This window comes from Amphibalanus amphitrite, unplaced genomic scaffold, assembly GCF_019059575.1.
Source record: "Amphibalanus amphitrite isolate SeventyFive unplaced genomic scaffold, NRLGWU_Aamphi_draft 000111F_arrow, whole genome shotgun sequence".
Taxonomy (NCBI): domain Eukaryota; kingdom Metazoa; phylum Arthropoda; class Thecostraca; order Balanomorpha; family Balanidae; genus Amphibalanus; species Amphibalanus amphitrite.
The window spans coordinates 530,340-555,355 of record NW_024881606.1 but is presented as its reverse complement, the minus strand read 5'-3'; positions in this window follow the sequence as shown (position 1 = coordinate 555,355).

Genomic DNA, 25,016 nt, shown 5'->3' with positions numbered 1-25,016 from the left:
CTCTCTCTCTCTCTCTCTCTCTCTCTCTCTCTCTCTCTCTCTCTCTCTCTCTCTCTCTCTCTCTCTCTCTCTCTCTCTCTCTCTCTCTCTCTCTCTCTCTCTCTCTCTCTCTCTCTCTCTCTCTCTCTCTCTCTCTCTCTCTCTCTCTCTCTCTCTCTCTCTCTCTCTCTCTCTCTCTCTCTCTCTCTCTCTCTCTCTCTCTCTCTCTCTCTCTCTCTCTCTCTCTCTCTCTCTCTCTCTCTCTCTCTCTCTCTCTCTCTCTCTCTCTCTCTCTCTCTCTCTCTCTCTCTCTCTCTCTCTCTCTCTCTCTCTCTCTCTCTCTCTCTCTCTCTCTCTCTCTCTCTCTCTCTCTCTCTCTCTCTCTCTCTCTCTCTCTCTCTCTCTCTCTCTCTCTCTCTCTCTCTCTCTCTCTCTCTCTCTCTCTCTCTCTCTCTCTCTCTCTCTCTCTCTCTCTCTCTCTCTCTCTCTCTCTCTCTCTCTCTCTCTCTCTCTCCCTATATCCCCTATAGTGCATGTATGCAGACTCTGACGGGGCACCGAATAATACCTGCCTGTGAATACGTGGCAATGGTGAAGGTAGGGGAGAGGTAGGGCGGCGGGGACGCTGGGTACCCGAAGGTCGCTGACTCCTCCCGACAGGGGAGAGGGACGGAGGGAGGGAGAGGACAGAGGGGTGGGGAGGGTCATGGTAGAGCCGAATAATGGCTGCTGGGAAGGAAACGGGGCCTGGAGAACTCCATTCCCCTCACTCGCAGACCACCGCACCCTGCACGTTTTGTTGTGGTGCTGCAAAGGCTGCCAATGTCAAGCAGTGCTTCTCCAACAAAATGCTTCCCTCTTCGCACGTCTCTCGCTTTTCTTCTCTTCGATTTTGTATAAGATGCCCGTAAATCATCTGAAATATAAGTAAACATTTTCGTAAAATAAAGTTTTAGGAGCCAGGCTGTTTTTTATCTTCCGAGAAAAACAAAGATCATATTTCATTTAATTTGGTAGCTCGTAACGTTACGCCTCATGCTCACTCACTTGAGAAACATAACCAGTCCACACGCATTTATGGATATTCATGATAGTATATACGCAGCCGTTCACCAAACCATCTCAACTTGAATTTATCAGTTACGTTTTAGGAGGGTATTCCATGACCCATGGGCAGATTCACCAGCTTTGGCGTCTCTACAAACCGTCTCTTTTTATGCTATCCGAGAAAGGCCTTATTGGGCCGCCTGAATTGGCGAGAGTTTGATCATCAAACGCACGGCCGTCGGCTGCACATCGTTGTCCACTGTCCAGCTCTGAATACGATGGTCATCGGCCTTCTGCATCAGTCTTCTGTGACATCACTCTCATTCGTGGCGTTATTACCATCTCCCCGTCCACTACTGATCGTTCCTCGTTCGTGACGTTGGTTTGCTGCCTACTGACGCAGCCCCACGGCGTCCAAAGCTGGCCGGCAGTCCTGTTTTCCCGCATTTCCCGGCCTCCCTCCCCCTCCCCACCTGTCCTTGTTATGCGTCCCTGCGTGGTGCCCCTCTCCCTCCCTCCCCACGCACAGCAGTGGGTCAGCTGGTATGGAGGACGCTCCCCTTCCCTCTCGCTCCCCCCTCTGCCCACGCACCCTCCCTCGCTCTGCCTTCGCACCCCTCCTCGGCGCACTGCGTGTAAACAACTAGGCGCAACGACCCCTCGGTTCGGCCGTCCATGGGAGCAGCCGCCGGCAGTGCGTACTACCGCCCGCGTGGGCTCGGTGCGTACGAGCCGGTGGGGTCACTGACCTGGCGGGCGCCGGCGCCGGCCGGTAGCGCCCTCTGTGGCGCCCGAGAGCAGAGGACGCCCCGGTGTCAGAGAGCTGCTGGAGAGCCTCGGAGGACCGCCGAGAGAGGAATGAGGAATGAGGGGAGATGGGGACTAGACTGTGGAGGACAGAAGTCACAGTTTGAGGACGTGGCGGCAGCGTCACGATGTGATTGACGGTGACTAAGCTCACCGGAAGTTGGGGAGGCAGGATATGAGGGCGTGTGAACGTGGAGAGCCTGTAGTTTATCCACGATAGAGAAACTTTAAGGAACTTTCTGAACTCTGAAGATAGTTAAACGTCACGAGCAAAAAGCAGACGAAGCCTTCCTGGACATGCGTCCGGTTTTGTGACTCTGTTCCCCTTTGAAAGCAGCTTGAAATCGACCGGGCCTTTACCTACTTTCGTTACGGAATTATCCCTGCCGACTGCAGAGCCTGCATGGATCAAGCCAGAAAAGGTGACCCATCGCCCACTTGAGTAATATCGGGTGCGTGCGCCGTGCAGTCTTAGCATCTCTATCACTATCTTTCCAAAATGTCAAATTGACATCTAAGTGCTAGTTTTCTCCGAATGTAGGGGCTCCGGTTAAATGGCAAACGTCATAAAATGTTACATGAGTTGACTGCGTTGCGAATGCAACGCATTGAAATTTCGTTGATAAGAAATAGATGTTAATACACAAGGAAATGAGGATTGTAAGAGTCCACAAGCTATGGCGTGCAACTGATGCCCATAGGCACCTTCCTTAGTGCGTATGGTACCGTATCCATTACTTACCTACACATACTTTCGAAACGTTTCAACGCTTGTGGAGCTAACTGAGTCCCCGAGTTTAGTGGAAGCTGGTGTCCTGTTCTTTGAGAGGCTGAGAGAAGTTAGGTTACTATTAGGAGCAGTGAGCAGGGGCCCTAGTCTTTTATATGATCAATTAATCTGGTAAATATCTCTTTTTATTTCAAGCGCACAACTGGCGCCAAAAGAAAAGGCTAACAATGCCAAAAACTTTTTTTCTTTATATTGTGGTTTGGTCTTGGGGCTATCAAACAGGGACAACAGAGAATTTCATCCTCACAATTTGATGACGTTCCTGCGTACATGCCTCCAGGCACTCATGGTGTGACGTCTGTTCTTCACCGTGTGATCGAATTGATCGGATATCGATATTGAGCTTCTGGCTGGCTGCTACTGGCCGGCCAGTATTCGGCGTGTGTTCACCATTCCAGCTCGCTGGAGCGGCGCCTACCGGGCCATTTCTACCAGTAGCTGGCCCTGAACAGCACATGACTATAACTCAGATATGACATGCCTATGTCGTGTTAGACAATGGCAAAGCAATGTGTTAAGTATGCAATATTCAGCGGGGTCACGGAACTCTTGCCCGTTTTGCGGCGGTGCTCGCTCGGCTCTGAATCGGCAAGTGCTTCTGTGAGGGCCACTGAAGGGCAGCGCTCGGAGTCGAGGCTGGTTTGGTGTACCCCTCCCCCTCCCCTCTCAGCACTTCCCTCGGAATGTCGTACACTACGAGTGCGCAGAGTGCGTAATCTCCGTGTCAACGGCAGCAGGCCGAGAGGTGTCGGGGGTCGTTCACCCCGACGCAAAAATGTCGACCGACTGGAAATGCGCAACTTGTTTCGAAATCACGCCCACCGGAAGGAGCAGTGACTTCGGAGGAATTTATTGGTGGTCGCCGACCTCAGACGAGAGGCGGTAGCGCTTGCTTATTTACCAATTGCCGTTTTTGTTTTTCGGGCCAAAGGTCTGCTTTTATGATTTTATTTCTGTGTGTATAAAATATAAATACATTTGATTGTTCCCCATAAATGCAAATTTGAGAATGGATGATTATGTGCTGCTAGTACTGCTCACTTTCTTCTATAAATGCCATTCAAATGATATAATGTTAAATAAGCAACATCTTTGCATGTCACGAAATTTCGAGCTTTCAGAAAACGTTTAACAAATTTCGAGACTTTGATTTGAGGACCTATAAAAGGTCCTCAAATCCACAAAGCTTGGTTGTAGAGAGAGAAAAAAGAACGGAAAATTCCAGACATGTTATGGGAGAGGCGTCTATGCACTTATTCGGTCATGTTTCACGATTACCGCCCTTCTATCATTCAAACCGCTGCACCTCAACCCAATGCTCCGATGTTGGCCTGAGGCTTTTTGTTTTTCCTTTATTCGTGTATGGCGGATCGAAGCCTCCTTGCCACGCATCGAGCAGTGAGGGGGAGGCGGAGGGGAGGTCGGTTCCTACTGCGCCGTGCCGAGCCGACGAGGGGCAGCCCCGAACGACGACCCTGGCCGGCCGGCCGGTCCCGCGGCGGCACGCCGCCGCTGCCGCCACCCGTCCCGGCCCCGTCCAAAATGGCGGCCGCCGGGGAGGACCGCGCGCCGCCGCCGCACAGCCGATCGGTCTATGGGTGGTGGGGAGGGAATTGAGGGAAACTGGGGCAAACTGTATATACCAGACAGAGCCGCTGGTGGGGATTCGGGTGGCCAGGGAATGGGAACGGGCTGGGAGATTGGGGCGGTAAGGAAAATGAAAAGAGCAATTGACTGTGGGGACGGGTGGAGAGCTCGAATTTGGATAACATCGGCGGGGGGGGGGGGGTTTCAAACCGAATCGGTTGAAATTCACCAATGAAATTCACCACCAATGCAACACATACATTTTGATGCACTTGAACACTTTTCGACGGGTATTTTGATCAGATAGGTCCAGAAGACTAGTGTAACCACTAACCAGCATATACCTGTATGTTTTATGCGCAGTTCCATAACGTTTTTTCCCCTATCACATTGCAGTGCGCCAGCAGATGAATTGGCAAGACGTGCATATTGAAGGATCCTCACCAACTCTTTCGTGGTTGTTATTAACAATCAGCATGTCGGGAGAACATGCATAACAAAATCGCGTGTGCACAAGTGTTAATTAAATGAGTGTGACGAGAACGGGAAACTGCGGATGATTTAGAATATAAAATAGAACTTGGAAAATGTGTACTTGAATTTCATTTGCATATCATTCATGGCGCGGTCGGTGGAAGAAAATGAAATGAACCCACCACAAAACACACAGAATCCTGTTCTAATTACTCTCACCGAACTGCAGTTTCGTGCTCTCCTGACGAGAGAAAACTCGACAGCAACACCACGGGCATGCCGCCCGACGGTAGCCTTGGATGCCAGTGACGAAGACTGGAGATTGTTTCTCTTTCAATGGGAAAGATACAAGACAGTCGCTGGACTTGTTAGAGAGGAAGCCATCAGACACGAGCTCCTATCGGCATGCAGCCCGGAGTTGGAAAGACAGTTGTTCCACTTGCGAGGAACAACTCTAAGTCAGTCGAATGAGGCCGATCTTCTCTCTCAGATAAAGGCGGTGGCAGTTCGTGGCCTGCATACTGCGGTTCATCGGAGCCAGTTCCACGCACTTCGACAGGCCCAAGGTGAGGATATCACGCATTTCGTAGCGCGGCTACGTTCCAAAGCCGCTCTCTGCGACTTCTCAGTAACTGCGCATAGACCTCACGCAGAAAGATGCCGCTTCCAGCCGTCGAGGAAAACAGGGAGAAGTTAGAGCACTGGATCAGAGACCATTTTGCCAGCAGCGCATTCAATACCTGCGAGCACCAGCCACTCCAGGAGATGACGGGCACACCACTAGATATCCAGTTCAAGGCCGATGCAACACCGACGGCTGTTCATACGCCCATTCCAGTCCCCCACCACTGGAAAAGACAGGTAAAGGCCGGTCTGGACCAAGACGTACGTCTTGGCATAATTGAGCCGGTGCCACAGGGAACCCCGACACGCTGGTGTTCGAGGATGGTGGTCGCAGCGAAAAAGGATGGCTCTCCTCGTCGGACAGTAGACCTCCAGCGGGTGAACGAGGCCACCCTCCGAGAGACTCACCATACGCCCAGTCCCTTCAATCTCGTCGCTAGCGTGCCACCCGGGACAAAGAAGACTACCCTGGACGCATGGAATGGCTACCATAGCCTATCACTGGCCGAGAACGCGAGAGAAGCGACAACCTTCATAACTGAGTGGGGAAGGTATCGCTACAAGCGCGCACCTCAGGGATTTCACGCCTCCGGTGACGGCTATACACGCCGCATGGATGACATCACTGCAGGGACGGAGCGTCTTAGAAGGTGTGTCGACGACTCTTTGCTCTGGGACGGATCACTGGAGGAGGCCTTTTGGCACACCGTGCACTACATCACGCTCTGTGGGGAACACGGCGTCGTGTTCAACCCTTCTAAATTCTCTTTCGGGGCGGACACCGTTGACTTCGCTGGTTTCACAGTCACTGCTGACGGGTACAAACCAACGGGACGGCTTCTCGACGCCATCCGTAACTTTCCGACGCCATCCAACCTCACAGGAGTCAGAAGCTGGTTCGGGCTGGTTAACCAAGTCTCCTACGCGTTTGCCCAGTCTGAGGTCATGTCACCCTTCAGAGAACTGCTCAAAACTAAAGGCAACAGCAAGTTTTACTGGGACGAGACTCTTGACCGACTGTTCCAGCAATCCAAAGATACCATTGCCAAGCGCGTGGCTGAAGGTGTGCGAGCATTTGAGACTGATCGGCCAACCTGCCTCTCAACAGACTGGAGCAGACATGGACTCGGCTTCATCCTCCAGCAAAAACACTGCCAGTGTGGCATGGAAAAGGCACCATACTGTGGGCCAGATCACTGGAAACTCGTATTCGCCGGGAGTCGCTTCACCACAGATGCCGAGTCTCGGTATGCCCCAGTGGAGGGAGAGGCTCTCGCTCTCGTCTACGGACTTCAGCAGTGTCGCATGTTTGTACTGGGATGTCCGAATCTCACCGTAGCAGTTGATCATAAGCCACTGGTAAAACTATTCTCAGACCAGTCGCTGGAGAACATAAAAAACCCACGGCTGTTCAGCTTGAAGGAGGAAAACGCTCATGTACCGCTTCACAATCAAGCACGTCCCGGGGAAAGAGCATGTGGGTCCAGATGCTGCTTCCAGATATCCAGCCTCCAGCAGTGCAGCCACGCCCACACAGCTGAACGACTCGCTGAGCGGCTTTGCAGTCATGAGAGCTGAGCCGGCCCACACAGATACTGAACACGCACGAAGCATCCATGAAGCCATGGTGGCCGTTGCTGAGCTGGCAGCCTCCTCGGCCGGCTCGGACGGATTTCGAGCGATCACTTGGGAGCTGGTGAAGGAGGAGTGCATGGTAGACGCCACCAGCATCGACCTAGCGGCAATGATCTGCCGCGGCTTCCCCGAGACGCGTTCCGACGTCCCGGACCACCTCAAAGTCTTCTGGCCGATGAGACACGACCTGCATGAGCTCGAAGGCGTCCCATTCCACGGCCAGAAAATGTACATTCCACAGTCACTTCGAGTGGAATTACTGGAATGTCTTCACTCAGCTCATCAGGGCGAAGTGGGCATGAAAAACAGCGCTCGGAACCGATTTTTCTGGCCTGGGATGGATGCAGCAATAACACAGAAGCGAGCACAGTGTAAAACATGCCAAAGGATGGCCCCGTCACAGCCAAGCGAACCAGCGCTGGAACCGCCGTGCCCCGATTTTCCCTTCGAGATAGTCTGCACAGACTACTTCCAGCTGGCAGGCTACTTCTACCTGGTGTACGTGGACCGCTATTCAGGATGGTTGAACATCAGTCAAATGTCAGATGGCAAGATCTCGACCCTGGTCTCCGAGCTACGCAAGTATTTTGCGCACTGGGGCGTACCCGCCACCATTGAGTCTGACGGTGGACCGCCATTTAACAGCGAGGAATTCAAACAATTCCTCCAACAGTGGGGCATCAAGCACAGGCTCTCCTCTGCGCATTACCCCCAGAGCAATGGCCGTGCCGAAGTCGCTGTCAAAGCAGCGAAACGGCTTCTACAAGACAACACGAGCAGGTGCGGCCAGCTCAACACGGATCAAGTGACACGAGCGCTTCTTCAGTTCCGTAACACACCTGGGCGCGACGGTACGCGCGAGTCACCAGCACAGATCCTCTTCGGACGGCAGCTACGTGATGGACTCCCGACGCCGCACTTTGTTCGTCCCGAATGGGGGAAATTGAGGGAGCTCCGGGAACGTGGGTACGCTCAGCTGCACGGAAAGAACATCGACAAACGCTGCCTTGAGCCACTTGGCGTTGGGGACATAGTACAAGTACAGAACCAGCAAGGATCTCAGCCGACTCGCTGGGACCGCACCGGTATGGTCGTAGAAACACTGGGTAACCGTCAATACAGCGTCAAGATGCATGGCAGTGGCCGGCTCACCCTGCGAAACCGCCGCTTCCTCAGGAAGATACAGTCTCTGAACCCTGCCAATCATCAACCAATGAACCACACCACGGTCTACCAACGAGATCGCCCGCTCCTGCGCCCCAATGGACCGTCCGGAGCCCCCGTCCCGCCGGTCTTCAGTGCTGCGTCGCCGCCGGCCCCGGCGCCATTGCAGCCCGCCACCATCCATAGGCCGATTCCAGCATCAACAGCAAAGGCGACTGCCCGTGCGCCTCGGGCTGCCTCCTTAGCCCCACCATCAGTCATCCCACCAGCCAGCACTGATCCAGGGCAGCCGCTTGTCCAGCTACAAGCACCTTCGGCAGTTCAGCAAGATCCGCCACGCCGGAGCACACGGACGCGAGTCCCTACTAGGCGCCTGTCCATGACTCCACGTGGGCAGTCATACACAGAGATATCTGCCTGCTCCTCATCATTCAGATGGTGACATTTTCGACCACATACCCATGTCTGTGGTCGCGTTGGGGGGAGGGCATGAAGGATCCTCACCAACTCTTTCGTGGTTGTTATTAACAATCAGCATGTCGGGAGAACATGCATAACAAAATCGCGTGTGCACAAGTGTTAATTAAATGAGTGTGACGAGAACGGGAAACTGCGGATGATTTAGAATATAAAATAGAACTTGGAAAATGTGTACTTGAATTTCATTTGCATATCATTCACATATCAATCAACCTCTTGAGCCAAGTTCAATGTAATTCAAGAGACCATACGGCTAAATTTAAAACGGTTGTGAGTAGCGGTCAATCCACATTAATTGGATTGTTTTTAAATCTCACACATTGCTAACTTAGCTGAGTCTCTAACGATCAATTGGATTAACTTGTTACTACAAAATTCGCATGAAAATTGTCAGTTTAACGCGTGGGACTAAATCAAGTTATGTATATCGACATGCCGATATGTTTACTGATTAAGCGCGTTTGGTGCAATTTTTAAATTGAATTTATCTATTTTTACAAGGAGAGGAAGAGATTGGGCGAAGGAACTGCTTTGTTCAGCTGCACAAAGTTCGTTCCTTCAATTTCATAGTTACGGTCTACGGGTGTGCTACGGATCCAGCTACAAGTGCCGATGGAAAATACCGTTTCTAGATTTGTGCGACGCTCGTTATTGGGTGATAAGTTCAGTTAGGCACTGAGGAACTTCCTGGATTGCCTCTGAAATTGATAATGAACTGATATACTCTTACTATGCCAAGAACTTCTGCTGGGAAAGTGATTTCCTTCAGCTAAAAGTTGTAATACATTTAAACATAGAGGCATGATGCCTTTTCACTTTTTTTCACAAATTGAATGCTATATCAATATGATGGACATTAAAGCTTTTGCACTTCAAAAGTAATTCATCTGCCAATACAAGGTGCTGTGCGTAGTTTTTGTTCGTGGCGACTATGAATTCGTATAAAATCAGAAATACCCCATGTTGTTGGTTTGCAACGTTCACTAACCTGCTGGATGCAAAGATAGATTCACTAATTAGGGTGGGAAGGTGGCGCACGCGCCAGGCGTTCACCTGTATGCTGCTGCATACACAAAGCAGTCTGTCAAATTTTTAGGCTGCAGAAGTTTTTCGGCGACTGTATAAACGTTAACTGTCCCCTCTATGCCCTGTCCTGCCTTCCACGGGCCGCACCTCTCGGGGGCGGCTGTCGCACTTCCGGCGCCATTGGGTCGCGTCGGCCATCGATCGCCGTTGGCCACTGCCGGCCAGCTCTGTTGTCGCTCTGCCGCCGGCCGCGCGGCCTAATGGGGTGGCGAGTGACACCTGTGACCCCGCCGACGCCCGGGGCCCGCCCGGAGCCTCGCCCGGGGCCCACCCGGCCCAACTCAGAGTGACCCCCACCCGCAACGCAGTGCTCTGGAAGCTTGAGCAATGAACAGTTCTTTTCTGTTCTTGAGGGAGGATAGGCGGGCGGTGCGATGCCTCGCTACGAAAAGCCTTTTTTCTTCTGGAGCTGTAACATGGAAATGTCTCCTGAAGCTCAGAGCTGTTCCCTGGAAATGTCCCGTGACACTGTCTTGTGGCATTGTCCTCTAACCCTGGAGCCGACCCCAGACCCGTCCTCTGTATCAGTCCCTCTCCCTAGAGCTGTCCCTCGAGTCGTCCCTTGACCCTGGAGTCGTTCCCTGAAGCCGCCTCTGGTCTCCTTACCCCTGCCATGCCCGATTCCATCCGCCAGCGCTCTGAAATCTGAAGCTGCCCCACGCCACGGCCCCACCGGCTGCTTTTTCTGCTCTGTCTGGATTTTTTTTTCAGCCGATTGGCGGCCTCTTTTCTGTGTGGCGGTCGGTCTGAATGTGTCTGGCACGGTGGCGCGGCCTTGGTTGGTCCCTGCCTCCCCTGTCTGCCGTCCTTCCCCGTCCCGCTCCCCTATCGGCTCCCCTCTCTCCCCTCGCTCGCTCCATTCTCTCCCTCTCTCCTCTCGGCGCACGCGGGAGGCCGTTACCCTCCGGAGCAGGGACCCGGGCCGCGGCTGGACCGCGGACGAAGGTTCACGTCCACCATGGGGTGGCACGTGCTGAGGGCCGGCACGACCTGACGTTACTGACAATGATTGAAGTAAGCTTTTGAAGTGTATTTTGAAGAAACTAAGAAATGTGCGGCCTGGGTAACAGCCAACAGGCAACAGCCGTTCGACCTTTGCAGCCTGCACCGGTAGAGCGCCTGAGATCTTACTCCGATACCCCATCGATCATGTCACGACCCTCTGTGCAGTGGTGCTGTCCGTAAGCGGCGTGTTGTCGCCTTGTCTGTCATGGGTCACCCAGGCTGGTGGACCGCTCGGCCTTGACATTTACGGCGCAGGGACCGGGAGAGCTGTGGCGGCGGCGGCGGCGGTGGCGGAGGCCTTTCCCACGTCCTGCGGCCGGTTTTTGTTCACCGCTGTGTCCCTCTGTGTCGGCACACCCAGCGAGCCGGGCAAAAAAGGGCACCCCGGCCGCCAGATGGGCCAACCGGCCCGCCGGCGGCCCTCGGTCCGGCGCCGCGTGCTCGGCGGGAAGGGTCGGGCCCGGCCCGGAGCTGGGCGCCCCTGGCCGGCGCGAGGTGGACGGGGTTTTACCCCGATCATTGTGTCCTGAATCCTGATACTCGTGGTGGCCATCAAAGCAGCCCATAGGACCTGTGCTACTCCAGTGCGGGTCTTCCGCGCTGCCTCAAACGCCGGCAGTAAGTTCTCGAGTCGCAGCGACCAGGCATAAAGCTCTCAATTAGTCAATTAGCACATCGGCGACTGGATTGTGCGAATTTCGATTATGCTCAAGTGAGTTATATTCCTAATCCTGCACAAAGGCCTGAGCGTCAAATTCGGTGTAAAATTTGGATTTTCTTAGCATTTCTGAACATCTGAACATCTGAACGTTCTTGAAGTCGCGAAATTCCACAAATGTATCCATAAATGCTTTTTTTGCGAAATATCAAATATGTTAACATGAAGACAGTGCAGTTTTCGGGAAATCGTTTAGCTAGATCAGTTCACTTTCTTTAAAATAAGATAAAATAGATTAAAAACTTATGAACTTAAATCAAACGGCGCTCGAAATGTGAGGCATAGCTTTCACTTTCTGGGTTAAAGACGCTCAATCATATAAGACCGTTTTCTTATTTTGGTGATTTAACCCTATTAGTGGCAGGCTCCTGGCTACCCCATATTAGTGGCAGGGGGGGGGGCTGTTTACGACCCCCCCTTGATATCTCGAGATCTAACCGGCCGATTTTCAAAATTCAAACGGCATTCGATTTGGCTCAACGAGATCTACATTTCTAAAAAAATAAAATTAAAAAATGTCAATAGGGGGTAGAGGGGGGGGGGGGTAAAAACGGGCAAATTGCAGATACATTTTAGACTGTTTATCACGGCCAGGTTTCTGAACCAATCTTAACGCAACTTTTGCCGATCGATACAGAATGAACCAGGAATTCACATGGATCCAAAAAATATGCATTTTCAAAAATCATAGGCGGATACAGATCATTGAGATTGGGGGTACACAAAAAGTATAGTAAATAAGGTTTTTCTTGGTACTGTTTCTAAAAAGGGTGGCAATGGTCTTGTTATGTTACAATTTTCTTATGAGAGAACGACTAAAATTGTATTGGTCATGCATAGGCGGTGTCAGGGCACCTATGTTGGGAGGTAAAAAATAACCCCCCTTTTTGGACGCCTGGATCCGCCTATTATAACAAAAACGTGTCAAAAGAGGATGCACAATAACTTTGTATATGTTATCACATGATACCTTTCATTCACTGTTCGTAAAACTGGTGCAGCATCGTGATCTTCGCCCAAATGACTCGCTTCACGAATAGGACCCCCAATTCCCAGTGCTCTGGAGCCGCCCCTGGTAAAGTTATGAACTTGAAATTTTCAGGGAATGTGCCCAATTTAGTTTTAGGAAAAGTCAGAAAATTTCAGCATCGTAGCTTCAGCGGTTTCGGAGATATCCCGAAAAACCTGAGGGGTGGATAAAAACAACCCCCCCCCCCTGCCACTAATAGGGTTAAGAAACTAGAGCAAACAACCGAACAGGCAATTAACCCGCGCATGATCTTGGGGACTTAACCCGCGCACAGAGCTCTACAGCTCTACACGCTCTACAGAGCCTCATCCAGTTTTTTTTCTGAAATATCTTCTAACCGCTTGACGCATCGACACGAAACTTTAAGTATCTTTGTCTGCATCAATTTAACACCAGGTGTCCAAAGAAAAACTTAGTAGCTACCATAGGTTGCCCGGAAATGACGTCGGAGTGATGCCATGTTTGGCCGACTTTATGCATACATTGACCTACGGAAATCGCTCTCAAGACCCTAGTTTATAGGCTGGTTTGCACCAATTTCTTTATATCAGACGACTCACAAGACACAGGCTACCAAACCGTCACAGCGGATTTTCAAAATTGTAAAAATGTTAAAAATTATACGTAACGATTCCAAGTTAATTTTTTCCAATGCCTTTTTTTTTAATTCTTCAGCAAAAAAACAGGCATATGTTAATGTGACAGAAGAGATACCCAAGAACTACTCTAGCAAGTTTTAGCCCGATATCTTAAAAATGGCAAAGATGTCGGCTTTTACATTTTACTGTAGTAAACAATTTATCATTGTCAATAACAGGGGCTGAGGGGCAGATTCAAGGGAGGAGCTTTGAGGGCTAAGTAGAGCCCCTAGCCGAAAAAAAAAATATACCGCGCTACGGACTGACAAATCATGGCGCCGTAACGCTAAATATCAAAATATCCATAAACAACATCAGAAGAAGGGACAGAGACGGAGGAAGTTGTCTTAGTTTTCACTAAAGGCGTCCCAGTCGAATCGCACGTTTTGGCGCCCTGTAAGGTGACAAACATGGCGTCTCGTCCTCATGCTATTGGGCCATGGCCGAAGAAAAACTTCACTTCAAAATTTGACTTTTTATCTCATGGTGACCTGATGTTCGTCAAATTCAGCTTAATATGGCTTCGGATGACACAAACGAAACTAATTTCGAAATTTTTAGACGATATGGCCCATAAAACATGAGTCACGTTAAGTATTAGGTATATAGCCAAAATGTTGATATTTGAGCCAAAATGATAATTCGTACTTTGACTTGGCCGGTGAAGTCATCGGTAACCTACAGAGTACAGATTAATGTAAATAGGTTTCGTCTGACAGTTTTTCCAGGGCAATCAACACCGTTCGAATTTTCACAATCGGACCAGTGGTTTTGAAGATAAGAGGCTCTTCATCTATCACAAAAGGTTTCCCATTCACTCGCGTTATGGAATACTCGTATACCCCAGTCATGCGCGGGTTGCCTTTAAACGTTTCCTCTCACTTCTTGGTTTGAATTGTGTTCCGCCATCTCCTAAACACTACTGGATTAGGAAATGAGTATTGAACTTGGAGTGAAGCATCTTTGGCTAAGATGTTTATCCGTTTGATTTCGTTTAGAGAGTTTAATTATATTTCTGTTTCATTAGATTAATTTCGAGTTTAAAACCATGTCATAATCTCAAACTTCTTTAGTGCGTTTCTGCAGAGGTGGAGAGCTCAGGTGCAAAATTTCCTGCTCGCACATTTTTCGTGTATTTTGGGAAAACCATGGAAAATTTCTTCAGATAAGTTAATGTGACTGCATTACGTTTTTCTTCTGATGGCTACAAAAGCAGCCATAGAGGTGTACCTACCCAAAACTACAAGGCTGTGCCATATGTGATTGCGATTATGATCAAGAAATACCTCCAGCGTTTTACACCGACCGGTTGTAAAGTCCATTGTATGGCGTGCCGGCGATCGTGATATTACACGCTACTACGACGAAAGTATCGTCGTGATTGATGATAGCAGAACATGTCATGTGCCTGTTCTTACCTGCTGACTGCCACAATTCAATGGCAGAGGGATTTCACGCTAATATGCGCGGGGGAGCTTAGAGGGTTGTGAAGGAAGTGCGATCGGAAAATGTGTAGATTTGATGCCGCTTCTTCGGGCATAATTAGCTGGCGGTATCAAAAGAATGTTTTTTTTTTCAGGTTGGTTGGAAGCATTGATATTTGTTTATTTAAAGGGACCCTCCCACCTTAACATTAGATTTGAGTTGAGATAGCCAAAATGGGGTCCCTGGCTCACAATTACCGGTTTTGGCACTCACAACATCCAGAAATGCCTTAAATCGGAAATATTGAATTTCAAAATTGCAGCATTTTGATTCAGAGGGGCTAATGCTTAGGAATACCCCTCTGAATGTGTGACGTCAGCGCAAATATCTAACGATTTTTAAATGTTTGACTAAAACGTATTGTAGCACGCGGTGGTATATGCTATTTGCGCGCAATATCTGCCGCAAACGCCGCACTTCTAAAATAAAGTCGCTAGAAACAGCGGAGATGCCAAAAAAGTAAACAAAAGTAAAAGTATAATATCTTGAAAACCGGTGAATATTTTTCGGTGAAATTTGGTAGATATTCGTTTTCGCTCTTTCTGAACCGAGCGACATCACTTTCATGCCAATTCATAAACTTTTTTGAAGGTGGGAGGGTCCCTTTAAAGGTTGCCTCGTGCTCTACATTTCCCATCAACGAACCTTCTTTCCTTCGGACAAACACCCATCGAAAGTCTGCAGAATTTCTTTCTCGCCAGCATATGTTTTAGATTATATATTTTCCTATTAGTAAATTATCAACTCTCTAATCTGTATGCGTTCACGTCATACGTGCCTACCTGTTGTTAACGATCGGGGCTTCTCCTTTAGTGCGCATTTAAAGTTTTTAAGCGATGCCCTGTAGATCCCACGTGTTTGCATTTCATCATATACAAGATGTCCACGTGTAAGCGGCCCCAACTTTGTTATACGGTTTGGTGACTTTTGAGTCTATCTATGATCTTGTAAACGTTTTATCAGAGTGTGAGGTTGCACCGTTTTAAATATTTTACTGTAAAAGAAGTCTGTGATCCCATTATGGTACAATGTCGAAACATGAGACCCGAATGGCGCTGTTACAGGTGTTCAGTCCCTGTCACACTGGATTTTGCATTTGCGGGTATCCCATAGGCAACATGCGAGTGACAGCATTATTGTAAATTTTAGGCTAGGGGAGGGGGGGAGCAGACTACCTGTGCTGCGTGGCTGGCGCGTTGCGGGAGAGCTTATCTGGAACTTTAGGTATGAACTTCGTTAAGTTGCAATAGCCCACGCCTGGGCGGCTGCTCCATTCGTAATAGGTCGAGTTCATAGAGTTGGGGAAGGGGTCTTATGCCCGTTTTAACTTGCATGCTGCTGGGCATGAAACAGCATCCTAGTGGGCGGCTTTGAAGCGCGTCAAAACTCCTTAAGAAATTTCTTTTTTCCGTCTGGTGTACGTTCACATCACCAAAGATCATAAGGCACACCGCACGCATTATCCCGTTACTAGCGCTTTGGGAGATTTTTTTTTTATATCGTCAACGATTGTTAAATCATGGCCAAAAAACATTCCGACATTTTTTAACATGGCTGCCTGAGGGTGTATGGACTATGAAGTCCTCCCCCATGACAGCTTTCTCGCGATTGCTCAGATGGCGTTAGCGATAGAGAACTAAGTTGGTGTACGTGACCTGTGATTAAAGTCAGATCTTGCGGCACGAGCCGCACTTCAAGGTCAGACCACGTAACTGACCTATGACATGACGTCATACGTGAAATGCACGGTAAAAAAGTGGCAACAGCGCAATGCCTTCAGTGCCCCCCTCCCCCGGCTATAGCCTCATGGCTTGCCGGGAGGACAAAAAAAAAATGCCAGGGAAACTGTCGCAGAAATATAACTTATAGGAAGAAGTAACCTCCCGAGTCCTCGCAGCTTTTATAGCTCGGATTTTTTTTAAGGGTTAACTGAGGTCAGGCTGGTCACGTGACCTCACCTGCATATAGGTGAGCCATAAAGGAACTACGGAAACTGTTATGTTTACGCCGCAAATGATCTTATACTATCTAAGGCATATTCAACCCGCGCCCCGTAGGAATATTGACGCACCCTGCCACCCGTTGAGGGGGGGGGGGAGTCGTTCCCCCCCCCCTAAGATCTCTGGAGAGCTACCGACCGATTTCAAAATTCAGACGGCGTTCAATATCCCCACCGGGGAACTACCTTGTGACCCAATTCCATTGACCTGGGTGCAACCGATAACGTCACAGGTAAGGTTAATGGTTGCATTTTTGACCGTTTAGACCTAAGAAAAGCGTTATGATATAGAGTTAAAGGCTTGCTATTGAAAATCACCGATAGGACAATGGCTGCCTAATACATATGTTGCTAAGGGAGGTCACTGATGCCAGGTCAGGTCGCAGAGGTCAGGTCACCAAGAGTCGCAATATGAACCGAACTATGCTAGGCTAGTGTGATATACGTTTTATGGCCAGTTGTTTTTCTTCTGCTGTGACAGCTCTTCTCGTTAAACTTGATTTGGTCGAAATTGGCAGAACGTGACGTCACTCTGACGTCATCTGTGGCCAACCGTATCATAGGCTCTGACTTTTTTGTCACATGGTGTAAAATTGATGCCCGGAGAGGTCCTGAAAGTTTGGTGACGATATCTACAATACTTTAGGAGATATCTACTGAAAATGAGTGAGGGGGGGGGGCGTTTCGCCGTCTCCTCCAACCGGGCGCGGGTCAATCGTGATTGCAAGCACTCCGTTTAAGATCGGATGCTGTTGCATTGTGTGCTTCAGTTGACGTCGCGCATGACGTCACTAAGGTCGCTTGAGCCTTGAGGTCAACGGCATTCTTCGTCAATAACTCTCCTTAAAACTGAGCTAGCGAGTCTGGAAGGCCACCAGTGGACTCAGGAAGACCTGTCGAATTGAATGATATGCAATACGACCTTCTTCGACCACCTTTTGTGAGCTGACCGGCTTTAAAGGTAGTGTGCCAGCTTTCCTGGACCGTATGGAGTTAATGGCCCAGATAAGGAGAACCGGATTTTTAGAACTTATCCATACCTTCAAAACTCATGGAAACGTCTTAAATTCTTCAAATTTTGAGTACCCCAGTGCGAAATTCGCCCCGACGGGTTGTCGGTCGTACCCCAACCACATTTCACACCACTATGAACAATAAATGCACACACTGAAATCGCTATTACCGATATGCTCATACAATCAAGCTTCGATAAACCCGTTCATCATCATCTCCTGCGGTTTCGAACACGCCTGTTAGGTGGTGCGGTAGACCGCGCCCAAAGCCAGGGCCCCGGTAACGTGAGGTAGTCGAGTCGGGGCAGCGTGCGCTGACCCAAGCCGGGGCCGCGCGTCCTCCCGGTGTCATGTGATAGCCCGGGGCTGCCCGCGGGGATGCGGTAGACCGCGCCCAAAGCTGCGGCCCCGGCTTGGGTCAGCGTACGCTGCCCCGACTCGGCTACCTCACGTTACCGGGGCCCTGGCTTTGGGCGCGGCTTCTGCTCATACTTTGTGGTGCGGTGGTGGTGCGTCGGGCCGCGCGCTCTGGCTTCGGCCAAGAAAAATGCGTCAGCTGATCATTGTCATTTCTGCCACTTGCGTGTGGTGAAATGGGGTCATAACTAAGAGACTGCTTTTTCATATAAATTATTTTACATAAAATCATATTTCAAACCATAAATAATGTTCGACAGCCAAATAAAAGAAACAATACCACCAGTATAGCGCCTTTTGGGGCGACTAACGGAGCGAGCGAGGGGGTGAGTCTTGCACGTGCGAAATTTCGAGGGGGTACCTCCAACTGACTTTTTTTTTTTTTTTTTTTTGAATTTTGCATCCCCGCTAGCACAAGGCTATAGCAGGGGAAGGGAAGTTACTTGCTGGCAATTAGCCAGATCTTTTGTTTTACGTTAAGTTAATTGCCGGCTATTTTATTCCGGCCCAAGAGGCAAAGCAAAGACAAACTTTACGTTAGACCGGCTCATGTGGCGTCCGGTGGGTTGCAAAACAAAGGGAAGGCCGAAAAGGTGCCAGATAGGCGAGACCGATAAATTTGGTTGTGCACGGCACCCTACTGACCGGTTTCTAGCGATGTGCCAAATTTGAGCACAATCGGCCTAGCCGTTCTCGAGATCTGGGAGCGGCACCCTGCACGTGCGCACGTGCAAAATGGGTCCCAACTGACTTGTGCATGGCACCCTACTAACTGGTCCCTAACCGTGTACCAAATTTGAGCGCAATCGGTCGAGCCGTTCTCGAGATCTGGAAACGACCCCTGCACGTGCGCACGTGCAGCAGCACCCCAACTCTGGCACATGGATATGCAGTGCTTAGTGGGTGCCTACCTACATGCCAACTTTCAGCGCAATCGGCCAAGTAGTTACCGAGATATTGCAACAATTACAAAACTGACACCTCTTCGTTTTGCACGTGGCACGTGCATAAGGGGTCACCCAAATGCATCGGGAATAGTCCAATACTTGGTAGAAGGAATGAAGCTACCCTACAAAAATTACCGCATGTAAATCGGTCAAGTGGTTGCTGAGATATAAGCCTCGCAAAAGCGTCCGCACGGCCGGCCGGCCGGCCGGCCGGCCGCTCATACTCAGAAATTTCCGTTAATCTAAGGAAAGACTACGCTCGCTTCGCTCGCTCCGTAAATACAGGCTTACAGTTTAAGGCTCGACATTGTGTTGTCTACGATTAGACAGCTGATACCTCATTCCCGTACGTCGTAACTCTATAATGACCTTTGCTTATTGTCACATGTGCGCCGCATTCGCGATTGTTGCCGACGCCTGTTTGCAGGTGAGCCCACTACAGTTGTTATACATATCGAAAAACCTATAAAAGGTGCAATTTTATCGCCGACTCTGGCCAATGTCTTCCTCTTCCCTCTAGTTGAAGCTCTTGACGATAGCGGCCGCGGGGCCTATCTGCACGGACTGCATGTGCCTGCCGCCTGCTACGCTGACGACCTCCTGTTACTGTCTACCAACGCGCGTGACCTGGATGGTTTATTACAGTTAGTGGGAGAATTTGCCGCCAGTTGGCGTCTCGACTTTACACATCACGACCCAGACAGGACCAAAAGCCACTGCATCATATTCGGACGTCATCTCCTCGCAAGTACACCATCGTGGACTCTATCAGGACAGGTACTGCAAGTCCGGCAGACGTCCGAGCACCTTGGTGTAGTGCTTGACGAGAAGTTCCGCGCGGAGCACCACGTAGCTCAACGGGTCAGGCGCGCTGGCGCTGCTTTTTATGGCCTCACTCCATTAGGGCTACTGACCAACCGTCTGTCTGCCGCCGACAAGGTCTTCCTCTGGAAGTCGGTCGTGTTTCCAGCACTGGTGTTCGGATGTGAGACCGCCCCTCTCAGCCCCTCGGACATTGACCGTCTAGATGCACGACAGGCAGCGTGGATCAAAGCAGCGCTTGGTTTGCCCCGTTCCTCGCACCACACTGCTCTTCTACGTACCACTGGTACTCCTCGGATCGCGGAAGTGCTCCGCCGCAAGGCGTTCCATGCATTTTCAAGCATTTTCCGCTCGGATCACCGTCTCCATCTTGCCTATATCTCAGGCCTGGCTAAGTTGGCTGTGTTCCCAAACGAACTGGATGGCTCATTCCTGGCCCAGCTGTTCGCTATGTGCGGGGGCGACTTTGGGGCTCTTATGAGGATTGCTGCAGGAGAGCTGAATGAGGACATGGTGACGGCACCGCTCGTGGATGATGGCCTTGTTGACAGCATACGGCTAGTGTTAGCTGGAAACTGCCAAGCCTCAAGGCGTCTGTTGAGACTACTTGTTTGTTGATTGTGGGTATTGTGGGATGTTCTCTGCATGCATTGTCGCTTGTCGATGCTTAATACATTGATTGATTGATTGATTGATAAACTTTTAGGCGAAAAAGGCACTATTCCAGGCCCATTTTTGATTTTTTTGCGATATTAGGTAAAAACAGAAGCTTCTTATCCTAGGAAAAATAAAATCGGAAATCTTTCAAAGGTGGCACACTACCTTTAACCTAACTCTGGTCTAAGATCAACAATTCTAAAAAAAATACTTTGTCTTTTTGGAGCATACTCGTATGTGTATCTCAACAACTTTGATAGCATGCCAATAAATTTCAAAATTGGACGACTGCGGATGAAACGTTTCCGCATTACTTTGCATCGGATAGAGCTATTCTATCCTGCCTGGTGCCTAGGAAAGTCATTGAACGGCGCAATGGGCCAGTAGGCATATCGTGCTGGCTATGACGGGCGACCGTGTGAATAATCAATAAGGACATGCCAAGTAATTATTTTGGGTGCAAGCGCTAACGCTTCAGACAGCCTTCTTGGTAGGTACTGTTAAGAGTGACGCCAACAAAAAGTTGGTCATTCCATGAATGTTGCCTTTTCTGCATTCGTGCTGGTGGGTAGTACAAGGAGGCAGTGTGCCCTAGTTCGACTATTTCGGCGTACGCAGTGCAGTGACCATCACTTCTCAATGCAATGCAATACAATACAATACAATATATTTATGCATTGGTTAAGTTACGCCTGTTGATGAGTTTTCATCATTGACATGGGTTTATGTTCAGGTCATCCCCTCCCCCCCCCCCACACACAGTTCTCATTATATGGATTGTAGATGGATTGGTCTCATAGTGTTGTGCTCTCCCGCGGTCGCTATCTCGCTTAGTTGCGTGAAGTGGACGCCACAGCGACTTGGGTCGCCGCGCTGGTATCTCGTCCCTGTGTGTCAGCGAGTATGCGTCCTCGTGCCCTCCCGCGCTGCCCCACTGTCCGGTGACCAGCGTCCACTGCCGGCTGCCCCCATTCCACCGTCCCACGCCGCCGCTCTCTGCGCCTACTGCGCAGTTGGAAGTGCGGCCTTCGCACGCCTGCCTCCCCTCCCACACCCCGCCCCGCTCACGCACACAGCGCCTTTCTCCGTGCGCCGGTGTGCGGGGCTCCTCGGGGTGCTCTGCCCGTCCCGGTCCCGTCCCACTCTGTCCCGGGTCCCACTGGCGCCGCGTCCCAGCGCCGGGTGCGTGGTGGGGCGCCGCGCGCGCGTCCCCTGCCCAGCCGACTGCCGCAGTCTTCTGTCAGCTGTAGTGCGTGAAGGGGAGGACCCGCCCGGCCGCAGCAGGCGCCGCGCCCGGCCGACCGACCGGCCGGCCGGCCGGAGAGTGACGTCACGACACTGGGTGTGTGTGAGCCGAGCTGCCGGTCGGGTCAGGTCGCCGCTGTGACCTGCCGTGACCCAGGGTCAGTGAAGGAGGTGGACGAGAGTGCTGGACGTGCCAGTGACTGGTCTTGCTCTTTGTTTTCCGGTGACAGCTTCCGGGGCGGCCAAAGCTTCGAGCGTTGAGATTCTTCAGTCTGCTTTCTGGACGGCCACATCAGCTTTAGCCCCCAGCGTCTTGAACTTTCATCAACATCAGCTTCCGTGGTCCTCCCCAGCTTCAACGGCGCTATCACCTTCAGCTTCAACAGACGGCTTTCACAGCGCTTCACCGGCCAGTTTCTGCATCTTCAGCAGCGAAATTTCTCAGCTCGAAGACGTCTGCTACTTAGCAACACACGCTAACAAAGGTAAGTTGATATTTGGGATTGTTGAGCAAGGAGGCATCTGTTTACTTCTTGCTCTATTATCTATACCTCTTACCGTTCTGCCATGATCTTTGCGTGAGCCTGCCTTTCTTCAGTGACGAAAAAGGGCATGATTTTCAAATGTCGCCAGGAAAGAACCATCTGTCCTTTGAGGAAAAATGCAGGAAGAAAGGCAACGTTACCGATAATCGATCTCGATCAGTAATTCTATAAAGAATTTGAAGTTACTGGCAGTCAACAGACATGAAACAGGATTGTCTAGTGTTGCGGAAGTGGACATGTCACCCGATGCTGGCCTCCAATTTCGGCTTGAAAGAAATATTCGTGTCCAGATTTGGTTTTGCTGAACATGTGCATTTTAGGATGGTCAATGACCAAGGTGAAGGTGACCTTTTAGGGAGGAAAGCCTATTGGGTACAAAATCATACTGCTGCAGTACAGTTGTGAACATATCCTTTTTGTTACGGTTTTACTGCAGATACGAGAATGAGGATACGAGAATGAGGATATGGTGAGATTTGTCCTTGCGTCCCTCTTCTATAACCCTCGTGTCTAGGAAGCCTCATTGGACGTGCGCGATTGAATGCTGCTGCTGTTATCTGCTTACTGCATTGTGTATATTATCCGTTGTTTTCCGTAGATGTAGTCTTCTTAGCGTTCCGGCTCTGGATACGTCTTTCGGTGGACTCCAGGTTCGCCACCAGGCCTCCATTCCGGTCCTCTAATGTCTAGTAGATCTGGATGCTGCCTAGGATCCGGAGCCTGATTCTCTTGGAAACTGAGAAGGTTAGCAGAATTTGCTCGGTGTGTTCGTTTCTTCTCTGAAGCTGACGCACAATTCCTGTCGTTCCTGCAAGTTCATGCTACGTAGACTGCGAAGTGCAGCTGCTGGACGTTTACTGCAGTATTCTGAAGTTACTGCAGTATTCCGAAGCGTGTACCCCTGAACTCTGAAGTGGAGTGGTTATTCTTCCCTCAGTACCCGGTGCCACCCGCCAGTCTGGCACTAAGTGGCCTCTGGATGATGCCAGGGACGCTGCTTGGTATAGTGTCCGGGTTGGGCATCAACCAGATCTTATTGAAAGAAGAGCTCCGCCTTCTCACTGCCTTCCAGCTCACAGTTGACCGTGAGCCGCTGGAGGTGCACTGTCTGGCTTTGCCTCTCGCAGGGTCACCACTCTTCAGCTAGATATTCCTGTATTGCGGTGCCCATGGGTGGAAGACCTGTTCAACATGCTTGTCTGCATTTCTTGCCGCTGCTGAATTTTAACACCATAGTGATCTTTTCTATCAATCGTACGTACCTTGGCAGCTCGCCGCTTCCGAACTGCCTTGATTTATCGATCCTGTTAATTAAATTGCATTGATATTTATATCGAAAATGTCACGAGATTTCGTGATCGCTTGCAACAGAACCAGGATATTTTTATGTCGTAAGCTTTCTATCTAAGTGCATGTCGTAATCATTCCTTCAAGCGGAGGGCGGTATACATAGTATAGAAACAAAGATGCGATAGGTATAAACAAAAGATAAAGTAAAGAAGCTCACTCTCTGGCTTATGCACCATGTAAATTGAGCCTGCAGTGCAAGTTACCCAGCTTAGGGCCGAGCCTATAGCTTGCAGAGGACTCCCGCTGGGCCTGTTAGGCGCTGCGTGCCCCCTGGTGCGTGTGCAAAGCACTGCGCTCCGTGCCTGTGCACAGTGCACAGGCCCGTGATTGTGCATGGTGGTGTGTGCGTGTGCACACTGTGCAAAACGTAGCAGCTCATTTCTTGCGACTAGAAGAGGGATGTTGTATTATGGTCCAGCCCCCGCACGGCTGCTGGCCGCGCCTGCGCGCGCCCCTGCCGCCGCCGCCGCTGGCCGCCCCGGCTCCGTACCTGTGAGCGCCTCTGCCGCCGCCAGCTGACGGTGCGCGCCGAGCGGCATGACTGGCGCGGGCGACTAGGTGCGGCGCTCGCCAGACTTGTTATTTTTTGGATTCTTTCGGCCTGAACGTATCACAGTATAATAAATCGCGTTTTTCATTGATTGTGTGCTCTTTCACTCAAACGAACCAAAACATAACATGGCGCGGTCGGTTTTGTAATTATGTGATTGAGCTTACAGCGCGATGACTAAAATTATCATTCAAGAACTGACGGCACTGCTGGAGAGGCAAGTGAAGAGAGCCGCCGACGCCGACAAGCGCCTGGAGCGCTTGGAGAGGCTGCTATACAGAGAGCCCTCCGCGGGGACCGGGACGGGCACGACGGCCGGAGTGTCAGAGTCGGGGGCTGAGCGAGGCGCTGAGGGATCCGTTGGACCAGCTGCCGCCGCCCGCCGGACTGTCTGCCTGCCGGCGTCGGCGACCCCGGCCCCGCACCTGAAGTCGGCCTCGACGTGCAAAGCCAGTGTCGAGTGCAGTGTGTGCGACAGTGAGACAGGAGCGGTGAGCAGGCTGGAGGACTCTGAGCCGACGCTCAGACACGCCGTGACAGTGGGGGAAACGTGGAGTGCCCATGTCACGTGCCAAGACCTCTGCGGCACCAAGGGACATTTCGTGGCCCACCTGCCGGCCTACAAGAGGGACCGCAGGCGGCCGAGTGTCGCCCATGCCGCCGCCGAAACATCTCGTCAGTTTCTTGAGCGTTGCCCTACCTGTGGTCGTCGCCAGCACGCCGGCGGAGACACGTGTCGCGCCGCTGGCGCCATCTGTCGTGCGTGTGGCGAACCAGGACATTTTGAGGTGGTGTGCCACCAGAGGGCCAGCACCACAGCGGTGGTGCCATCTGCAGTGACAACAGTACGCGACTCTCTGGGGGTGGCGCTAGTAGCGGTAGCCGCCGGCACCGCCGTGTCACCGCCGCCGGCGGACACGGG